The sequence below is a fragment of the Cheilinus undulatus genome, linkage group 11 (genome assembly GCF_018320785.1).
Source record: "Cheilinus undulatus linkage group 11, ASM1832078v1, whole genome shotgun sequence".
Taxonomy (NCBI): domain Eukaryota; kingdom Metazoa; phylum Chordata; class Actinopteri; order Labriformes; family Labridae; genus Cheilinus; species Cheilinus undulatus.
Genome location: NC_054875.1, coordinates 3,923,991 through 3,935,849, shown reverse-complemented (window position 1 = coordinate 3,935,849; position 11,859 = coordinate 3,923,991).

Here is an 11,859-nt window from a genome sequence, read left to right as displayed (position 1 = left end):
TTTCTTTCTGAGACCTTTTGTCAGAGCTTGACTCCTTTTTCTCTGGGAGATTTTTCTTGTCTGAATCTGACACCTTTCTTTCTGAGACCTTTTTTGTCTGAGACCTTTTGTCTGGGTTTGACGCCCTTTTTATGGGAGACTTTTTCTTGTCTGAGACTGACACCTTTTTTTCTGAGACCTCTTGTCAGAGTTTAACTCCTTTTCCTCTGGGAGATGTTTTCTTGTCTGAGTCTGACACCTTTCTTTCTGAGACCTTTGGTCTGTGACCTTTTGTCAGGGTTTGATGTCCTTTTTATGGGAGACTTTTTATTGTCTGAGTCTGACACCTTTCTTTCTGAGACTTTTTAATCTGAAGCCTGACACATGATAGAGGTTTAATTGATACCTGATGCTTTCTACCTGATATCTGACACCTGACTTTAAGAGTTTAGTTTAGTCTGAGGACATCAGACGTCCTAAAATGGAAACCTTACACTATTTTTTATTTGATAAAGATTGATTAGAAAAATCTAACGAAATTTAAATTTACATGATCTTTTTTGTCTATTTTAACCAACATAGCTCAACTACATAAACACCTCTGAACTGTAATGAACTGTCAATGTTGTGCACACTGGAGCTGGAGCTTCTCATTAACGCTCATGTGGCTGAAGGGGAGCAAATCCCTGCAACCAGATCCAACATCTGGTGGAGAGCCTCAGACCAGGAGAGTAAAGGCTTTTATTTAGCGGCATGTTCATGTGCAGCTGCAGACTCGTGTGATGTTTTTAGGTGTGCACACAATGTTTCAGCGTCTTTGAGGATGTTGTTGTTGAGTCAAAGGAGAGCTGAATTTGGTGCCTTGGCTGCACTGCTGTCATGTCCACAGTAATCCTGCAGCTGACGTCTCAGAGCGATTTCATAACACAAGACTGAAAGGGCGAGCGAGAACGAAGAGAGAGAGAGAGAGAGAGAGAGAGAGAGAGAGAGAGGGAGCGAGCTCAGTGAGGAAATAGAGCAGAAGAATATGGGCCTGACAAAAAGGAATCCAGCCTGCCTCCAGATGAGTGAGAGCTGCACAACAACAGATTAGAGGAGCCCAGGGCCTGTTCCCATGGAAACCTTTGCCCAGGGAGACGGCGATGAGAACGCAGCAGATTGTAGGTCAGACGCGGCATCAGCGATCCAATCAGATGTAATCTGTGTTGACTTGTGGGTCATAGATTGAGCAGTAAAGCTGGTGCCTCTCTGTGGCTGCTCGCACTGTCGGGGGTTACACAGCTCACAGAGCAGGGCCGGCTCTGTCTAATCCCTGGAAGACTGCAGAGACGGCTGGGTGTAAACGCTGGCCGATAAACTTAAAAGGAAGCTTACTGCACTTTTCCTGAGTGCTTACTTTCTTTAACCTAACTTCAAGTTTTAGCCTTGTCTTTCATTCATTTTTAATCCAACATATTAAAGTACGATTTAATTTTAAAAAGTCATGAGATACCGAACGAAAACCATTACCTTAGAAACGGTTTATTTACCCAGTTTTTGCCTTGTATATAATTTCTGCCACCAGGGGGCTCTAAATCAAAACCATAACAAAAGATGAGACACTCTACTGAGCTCCACTCACCTTCACTTCTTGCTAAGCATTATGGGAGTGCTCACAGCATTAATCAGGACAGCCACTTTTTAACAGCTTTTCTCCCTCATCATGTAAATATGACAGTGAAATCAAAACAGTGCTATGCTGAGTAGTAGAAACACTTTACTCCTCAATTTAAACAGGAAATGATCAACAGAGGTGGGCGGAACTGAGCAGCACATCTCCACTCAACTTGGAAATGTCTACTGCGACATTAGTCCTATTAGAGTTGGGGGGACACCACAATACGGGGTCACTTGGATGAAGGTGCAGCTGATGTCGGTGATCCATCACAAGCTAGACAGAGTCCTAATCAGACGCAACGAGTGTCAGAATCACAGATTCCTACAGTAGAAATCTGACACTATGCTAGCAGTGCAGGGCAATGCAAGAAGATGTTCCTCCTGCACCAACCTGTGCCTGTTTCCTTCCTGGTGCATTCGTTGAGATTGGTGAGGAACAAGGAAAGAGGGAGATGATGAGGCATCAGGAGTGTCTGGCAGGGCATTTTCCTTTTTTTCTTTTATTTTCCTCACGCCAGTGTTAATTTTGGCAGCAATTTTTAATTTTAGTCTTTGTTTTAATGTTTAAATGAAATGCATTTTAGTTTTAGTCCCATTTTAGTCCTTTCTACCCTTTTTAGTTTGAGTCTAGTTTGAGTCTAGTTTTCGTCAACATTAATTCAAAACATTTTCGTCTAGTTTTAGTCCATAAAAGTCCTCACATTTTAGTCTTTACTTTTAGTCCAAGCATTTATTTTCTTGCCTAAGGCCGGCCACACACTACAGGATTTTAAGCCTGATTTGTGGCAAGATTTGATTCCCCCGACTATCATGGGGTGTATCCCGACTGGAGCCTCGTCGCAAATGATTATTTGTCTGAGTAGTCTGCATGTGTGTGGTGTCAACACACCAGACGAATCATACGTACTTTGACCACTCACAACCATAAACACAACTGTACCTTAATTCCAGCCAGGATTTCATCCTGAGTCTTTCCCCTGTTTTATGACTGTTGCTGCACCTGTAACACACGCCAGGACAGCCTGTTGTGGAGAGACAGCAAGACGGTATCGACAGACATCCAGCGGCGTTTTGTTTTGTTTTGTTTTGTTTTTCTGAAGTCACGTGATCACGCGAGGTCATAGGTGGGTCAGCAGGTGTGTGGTCTCCAGTGATCTGACAGTCTGGCTGAGTCGTCTAGTGTGTGCATTCAGGGGATTAAAGATGAAAAATTTAGTCTAATATTGAAAAATTTTGCATCTTACAATTACAACTTGAACTTAGGATTTCACATTTTTATTTCAATTTTTGACCTTTTCAATGAATAATTTTGGCCTTTTAAACACACAAATATAAATTTTACCTAATATTTTGACCTTCTAAACTAACAACTTTTAATTTCATATTCTCATATTTCACCTTTTAAATTCACAGCTGTGAATTTCGTCTCATATTTTGATCTTTTACATTTATAATTTTGACTTTCAGCCTCATATTTCTGCCTTAAATTATTATTTTTTTCTAATTTTGTTTTTTGAACTTTTGAACTAATACGTTGGCCTTTTTAACTTCAGATTTTGAGCTGTTAAACTTATCATTTTGACTTTTTTATGTTGATGTTTATGGTGTTCATCGTCAGAGCTAAGTTGCTAAGTTACTTCCCATAAATCATCACCAGTGAAAATGAGGTTGACAGTTTTTGGTTAAATGTTGACCCTGTTTGGCCCTCAGGTTAGACCTAAATCCAGATTCTGGCCCCAGGTGGGATTGAGTTTGACACCCCGTCTTAAAGTAGAATCTGGCTTCCTGTGTGGACACAGCCCTGCTTCCATTCTTATTAGGAACCTTGGGTAGATTATGACATGAACTTAACTGAGGTGAAGGAAGTTATTGTGGATAAAAAAAGGAAATAAGAGAGCTGTAGAAAGGTAAATATTTGATAACTGAAGGTTCAGGTGATTCCTGACTCACCCACTGAGCTGTCTGAGAGCAGAGGTGGATTTATTTTTCATCGCTGTAGCTGCAGAGAGACGCCGACATGGCTGAACCAAAACTAAATGCTCTAATTATGACCTTAGTAATGAATAAATGCAGACAGCCCTGAATGAATTTACAATAATAAAAACCGATCTTTATTTATGGAAAGGTAAAGGAGGATTTGCACTGAAAGACTGCCCTCAGTGGTTAAAACACACACAGCACTGGTCAAGCACAACCAGAGGAAAGTATGCCATAATCCCATACAGAATATAATCTCTGCAGCATATATGTTGTCTCTTTTTGCCCTTATTCTGTCCAGGCTTTACCCCGCCTCTGTCAGAGTCAGCAAACCCACGGACAAATGCGTAAAACTGGTCGAAGGATCAATACGACAAACAATGAATTTACCCTGGGGGGTTTTCAATCTCTACCTTATTTGACATCCTCTATATTTAGACGGTTTCTCCCCCAGAGCAAAAAAAACAGGAGTCAGGTCTTCAAACAGACCAGGCATGGACTCTACACTGCAGAGAGACTCCACACCTGTGAGGAAAGAGGGAATGTATGCATGCACATCCTCAATAGGCACGATTTCCCATAAGCCCCCGGGACTTTCCTGGAACAAAAGTGGTGTTCTGTGTTTGTTTATGCTGGGAGACCATGAGAACAGAGAGAGAGAGAGAGTGGTGGCATGTTAGTGAGGAGGGAGTGTGTGGGGGAGGAGGTTAAATCACGTTATTACTCTCACTAACAGATAGCAGTCATGTAATGTGTCTAAAAGCCAGCGCAGTATTTGGGTCAAAGCAGAACCTTCAGAGTGTTTAATACGGCTGAAATCACAGTTTTCCTTTTTCATACCTTTAACAGTCGCACCAAAAAAGGATTCACACCACAAATTAAAAACCTGTTCAACCTCCAGCTGCAGGAATTTATCCTACTGATGAAATTTGATTTTAATTTATTAACACTCCTCAGATTCTTGTGACTGTAATTGAATTCTTTATTAAAATTATTTATTTGCAATTAATATAAAAAATAAATTATGTAATATTTGAATTGTTTTTTTTTTCCAGGACTCTTAAACGGTCAAAACTTTTAACCACAATTAGTGTAATCGTTTCAGCAGTTAATCACGATTAATCTCACCTTTTTGTTACATTAGCTATTAGCTTGGATGTAAAGCTGAAGTTTGATTGAAACTGGACCACATTTTCCCTTTTTGTTACATTTTAAAATCACATTATTTTGCATTTAAGACAGTTTTTCACATTTTGAATTTTTCTGCGGTTCCAGTCAATCTCTGAGCTGACACTGACACTGGTAAATCACTCATAGACAGTGTTTAGGAAAGGGCAGAGCCTTTGAAAAAAGGGGAGGGTGATTGGATGAACATTCTGTCTGTCACATCTTTACGGGCCAATCAGAGCAACAAAACACGTGACTTAACCGCTCCTGAAGCGTAAATTCCATACAGAGTTTTTGAAAAGAAAACAACTCAGTGCTGTTCTTTGTTCTTCTTATAACGAAGAAATGTCGTTAAGTTCTGATAAAACTGGCGCTTTAGCAGCATCCACGCTAATCTCTTCCGGCCTCTTGATGCTGCTTGTTTACGTCACGACTCTGAAAGTTCTGCCCCTCAACCCTGATTGGTCCTGTCACTTTCTAACCAGGCCCAAATCGTTCAGACGGGAGCTTTGCAAGATGGATTCGCCAGTGAGAAACACGCAAATGGGCGTATTCATCTGCTTTGTGAGGTTAGTCAATCTCCAAATCTCAGAAATTCTAAGACCTCAGGCGGATATGTCTTCATAAATGCTTCCTGAACTCAGAATACAACTCGGAGACTTGGAGCAACTTTTGAACCCCTGGTTACTGACTCAGCAACTCCAACATCCCAGTTTAAAGGTAAATGGAACACAGTGTTAAATTAAGGGTTTCATTGACTTCCTGTCTGGATACAGACCTGCCTTTGCTTTGAAAGAAAACAAGGAACTTTGTGTAGATTAAAGTTTATGATATGGACATGACCACAGAAAATATAAAATAATAAGGATTTGGGCTGAATGATTTACAAAAATAATCTAATTGCAATTTTTTTTCCCAAAACATTGCAATTGCAATTTAATATGCGGTTATTCTTGGGTTAATCTTACATATTATTTTTTTTATACAAGAGGATAAAAAGTCCTGTCCATCCCAAACCTTTCTATGGGAGCTTTCCCACATGAATGTGAAATACATCCATGCAGATAAATAAAACATCTACCTGGAGCATCAGGTTAAAAACATGCAATCAATGGGATTAAAAATTAAAGTGCTAATTTTGAAATGTGATAAATTGCAATTCATGCAGACAGCCCCATTGATTTCTTGAACAAATATAGTTGATTCAGGTGCAGAGATGGCCTAGCGGTATAATGTGCTGCCCATGTACGCGGGCGGCCCGGGTTCAAATCCAGCCTGTGATCCTCTGCCGCACGTCTCTCCTCACTCTCATCCCATTTCTGACTCTATCCACTGTCCTCCTCTGTCCAATAAAGGCCCTAAATATACATGAATAAATAAATACATATAGTTGATTCAAGTTTTTTTTAGTACCTAAAAATGGAATTTTCTGCGGAGACAGCAGGTCAGCTGCTTTAAAAATTAAATACAACAAAAACGCTGCATTGACTAAAAACTCATTCAGACAAATGATATTAACAATAACAGCTAAATTTAAAAGAATAACTTGCTAGGGATGTATGAAAGTTGATAAAATTAACTTCCTTCTATTTATTCAAAGTTTAAACCCATGCGCTCCTGGCCCATCTCCCCAGGTATCCTCCCAGCTGACACCTGATCCACCTGGTCTAGCCTAGTGGGGCATCCATGTGAGCTGGATCAGGCCATGGACAGTGCTCCAGGTGCCCTTTAGAAGCGGGGTTCAGCTCTGTGGTTAGAGAAGGTGCTGAAATATAGAGGCTGTAGTCCTCAGAGCACTGGAAGTGGGGTTGATTCCCAGTCTCAGGGTTTGGTGCTTGTCTTCCTCCCATAGCTCCTGTCTCTCTTTAGCTATCCTATCTAAGCCCAGAAACATAATACATTTAAGATATGATTTTGTAGTCTGATTAGAAAAATGAAGCTTTATTTGTTGAACTGAGGGTGATTTTGGCGGTTAGCTATGAGGAAAACTACATCCATGGTGTCCCCCCCATCAATAATCTGCTGCAGAGCCTCCAGAAAAAAAGTAAAACTACATCCAAAGCATGATGCTCTATTATCTCTGACATGGCTTTTATATCGATAGAGCCTGAAATTAAATTCAAATTGAGGCTTTAATATTAAATAAAATGTCCCATATTGTACATGGAGTGTCTTGTGGCTTTATTTAAATGTGTTTTTGATCCTGATGAGTGCTGAAGTCTGGGCGCTGCTTCAGGCTCCTGGATTAAAAGAGTAAAAATGAGTTTCACTGAGATGTGACACAGCTCCGCTGCAGGAAATCATTTCAGCGTTTAACAATCACAACTGTGTTTTTCAAACCTGCGGGCATGCACAAAAACATGAACTATTTAGTGACTAATGCAAACGTCTCTGCAGGCCAGGAAGCTCTGCAGCTCTGACTATAACACCTGGAATCTGTGAAATACACTTTTTATGATTCAGAGACGTGGAACAGTAAAGACAGAGATGTAAGAGTTAAAATATAACAGCAGATATTTTATAAAAGCTATTAGAGGGGAAGGTAGGGCTTGTGACGAGGCTGCATGATTGGGAAGACTATTATCAAAGCCCACAGTGCCCTCTGGTGGTAGATTCATAAATCAACATGAGAGCAACAAGTGAGATTATCAGGACAGGCAGTGGGACTGTGAGCCGTCAGAGAAATTCTGCTGACACATGGCCCCAGGCTGTCAGAGCAGCTTTCCCCTCTTTGTTGTTTTAATTTCTTTGGTATTTTTATTGTTTTTTATTCTAGAGCTGTGATACTCAATGTGTGGCTCTTATGGGATGATTTGTGGCTTTTTTATGTCTTAATTTGAGGTATTATTATTATTACCCCAGAAAACCTGTTTCCCACACGTATACAATAGGCTTTAATGGTCAAACTTAATTGTCAACCTTTATATGTCTGTATTTTTTCAGTGCCCTTATTTGCACTTTTTGCCCTTTTCCCCTTTTTTTGCAACTTTTAATCCACTTTAACTGCTTTTAGCCTATTTTTGCCATTTCATTTTTTGGCACTTTTTGCCCATTTTTGCAACTTTTATCCCATTGTTGCCCATTTTTGACACTTTATCCTGCTTTTTTCATTTTTTGCCACTTTTTTTTTGCTATTTCTTGCCACTTTTGCCCATTTAAGCTGCCTTTTGCCATTAAATGCCATTTTCTCCACCTTTTTGCCAATTCTTTAAGTCACTTTTCACTCATTTTTATCACTTTTTTGCTACTCTCTGACCATTTTGGCCACCTGTAACTCCTTTTTGGTCACTTCTAACCCATTTTTCACTTTCTGCCCCTTTTTTCTCCCCAGTTTTTGGAATTTTACGCCTATTTTTCCCCTTTTTGACCATTTTTGCCACCTTTAATTAATTTTTAATGCCACTTCAACCCATGTTGCCACTTCTCACCGCTTACATTGTGGCTCTTGCAAATGTAGCTTTCAACAATTTGGCTCTTTGGTTGAGCAGGGTTGAGTAACACTGCTCTAAGGGCATAAAGAGAAAATGTAGGGGGGAGTGGGGTAAGATTAGGGCCCTTTATACTCATGTTACTCTCAAGGTCAGGAACAATGAGACAGAAATCGAATAAAAACATCAACCGTTATTTCAAGATTTCCACTTTCAAATTAAATAATCAGCATGAATCAAAAACAAAACTGTCTGAAAATATAATCCCCTAAACCACAGGTGTCAAACTCAAGGCCCGGGGACCAAACCTGGCCTGTGGAACAGTTAAATCCAGCCCCCAAGATGATCTCATATTTCTGTTCTAACTGGCCCATCCAGTCTGAGGTCTGCAGATTTACTCAAGTTTAAAAATGTGAACTTATCCTGATGATTTAAGATTTCCTTGTTAAGTCAAAAAATCTGAAAAAGTAAGGAGTAAAATATTTAGATAAGTCAGGAATGTAGGGAAAGAAATTAATTTTTGTTTTAATTTCATATTTTCAATTTTGCATCTCTCAATTAAGACTAAAACTTAGGATTTTGACTTTTTATTTCATACTTTGAGCATTTCAATTCATAATTTTGACTTATCATATAATATTTTGAGCTTTTATATCCATAATTCTAATTTTTAAGTCATATTTTGACCTTTTTAACCAGTTATTTTGTATTTTAGCTCATATTTTCAACTCCAAACTTTGTCTTCATAATCCCATAGTTTGACCTTTTTGACTCACAATTAAAAATTTTGAATCATATTTTGACTTTTAATTTCATGATTACAAATTTTATTTCATATTTTGACCTTTTAAACTCATGATTTTTACTTTCTTTCTCATACGTTGGCCTTTAAAATACATTATTTTTCAATTTCATGTTTTGACCCTTTTGAACTAATAAATTTGCTTTTCTCAGATTGTGAGTCTTTAAACTTATCTTTTTAACTTTTTAACTGTCAAAATCATTCATCATCAGTGCTACGTTTATGTTTTTTTCATATTCTGTTACTGGTGAAATGAGGTTGACAGTTTCTGGTTTAAAAGGTGACCCTGTTAGGCCCCCAGCTTAGTCCTGAATCCAGAATCCGGCCCCTGCTGTGATTGAGTTTGACACCTCTGCCCTAAAACATGCTTCTGTGGCTCTTCCTGTCCCAGGTGAGGGGTAAGCTGAGCCATCATGGAATAAACTGAACCCCTTTTACACAGTTGAGTTCAAACCTTAACATAAATGTATTATTGAACACAACCCCATTCCAAAAAAGTTGGGGCGCTGTGTCCAATGAGAATAAAAACAGCATGCAATGATTGTCAAATCTCATAAAGCCGTATTTTATTCAAAATAGAAAATAGGCAACATATCGGATGTTAAAACTGAGACATTTCATGAAAATAGTGACTTTGGGATTTGATGGCAGCAGCACACTTCAAAAAAGTTGGGACAGGGCAACAAAAAGCTGGACAAGTAAAAAGCTGGAGGAGAATTTTGCAGCTATGTAGATTTAATGCAGCAGGTCAGTCACATGACTGGATATAAAAGGAACATTTTAGAGAGGCAGGGTCTCCTAGAAGTAAAGATGGGCAGAGGTTTACTAATGTGTGAAAAAATGGATCTATAAACTTTGGAACAATCTGGAGAAATCTCTCCCAAGGGGCACGGCTGAAGGTCAGAGCTGGGTGCTGGTGATCTTGGGGCCCTCAGGGGCCACTGCATTAAAAACAGAGATGATTCTGTACTGAAATCACTGCATGGACTCAGGAACACTTCCAGAAATCACAGTTTTCCGTGCTATCCACGAATGACAATTAAAGGTCACATATTTTACCCTTTTAAGACAAGTTTATATTGTTCTCATAAGTCCTCGAAACATTCCTGTAAAGTTTGTTGCTGTAAAAACACTCCAGTGTTGGAAAAAATGGAAACTGTTCTGTGGTCACATGAATGAAAATGGGACATTCTTTTAAGAAACCACAGATGCTGTGTCCTGCAGACTAAAGAGGAGAGGGAGCATCCAGCTTGTGCTCAGGTCTAAAGCCTGCATCTCTGATGGTATGGGGTTGCATTAGTGCCTATGGCGTGGGCAGCTCTAACATCTGGAAAGGAACTATCAATGCTGGAAAGCAGAGAGAGGTTTAGAGCAGTGATACTAAACGCGTGGCTCAAGAGCGCCATGTGGCTCTTCTGCGATGATTTGTGGCTCTTGTTTGTCTTAATTTGAAATATTTCTCAGAAACTAACCGTTGCCAGTCACATCAATCAGTTTGTTTCTCTACACTAAAACAGTTGGCTTTGATTGCCAACCTTATTTTTTGTCTGTATATTTTCATTGCCCTGTTTTGCAATTTGTTGCCCCTTTTGACATTTTTTTTGCCACTTTTAATCCATTTCTGCTGCTTTCAGCCTACTTTTACCACATCTTTTAACCACTTTTAGCCTATTTTTGCCACTTTTATCCCATTTTTACCCTTTTTCATCAATTTAAGCCACTTTTATTGTGTTTTTTTTTGCCTGTTTAAGCTGCCACTTTCTCCCATGTTCCCACCTTTTTTACAGCTTTTTTTGCCCATTTTAATCCCTTTTACTTATTTTTTGCTGCATTTTTACCAATTTTTGACCACCTGTAATTCAATTTTTGGTGACATTGCCCCCATTTTTGCCACTTTTCATTCAGTTTTATCCATTGTATGCTTATTTTGCCCTTTTCACCATTTTTTTCCACTCTTTTGCCACCTTTCTCTAATTTTTAATGCCACTTTAACCATTTTTGCGACTATTTAGATTAAGAAGGCATTTTCCATCAATTTGGCTGACCCCCCCCAAGCACACCACTGACTATTTGTAATTGTGCATGGCTGTGTTCAACCACCTTCAGGTACAGTGGGGGTCCCCAGTCTCTGGCACCTTTATTTTTGGGGTCATGGGCTGAAAAGGTTGAGAACCCCTGTTTTAGGTAAGTGAAAATCAGCAGTGGCTGATCAGGGATAACGCCTTTATTTGGAGGAGTAGACTTCAGGTTTGGAGGTATCCAAGCAACAAAAGGAAGTTATTGGTTAAAATCCCAGAAAAACCCTAGAAAGTGGAGCTTAAACTTTGAGTTTCAGGATCATAGAAGCTTAGCTAGATTTTGAAATGCTTCAAAAGTGCAGAGGAGAAGCCTGAGTCTATAATCTGACTTAGAAAGACACAGTAAATATCCTTTAATGGTCTCCTTTGCAGCCCCATCTTGGCCCTGCCTCGCTCATTTCTTTCAAATGCTCTGACAGATTCAGTAAACATCCCCAGCCTCCACCATGCTCATTCATATCTGGTGGATGTTTATTAATTTCTACATCATACTTAACCCTGTGATATGCTGATGAAGAGCATGCAGCCACATGGATTTAACCCCTGCAGGATGTGAGATGATTTGATTGCGGAGGATGAGTGCTTAGGTCTCCATACAGGCCTCCTTACATGGAGCTCCGCCGCTGAATCTCCCAGCAGATTATGATGTCACGCTGGAGTGGGAATAGCATCGGCTCTGCATCTGAAGCCAGGGATCACCGGCCGGGATTAAGAGCATGTAGGTGGTGGGCTGAGGACGGTGACTGCTCAGGAGCAGTGGAGCTGAGATCAC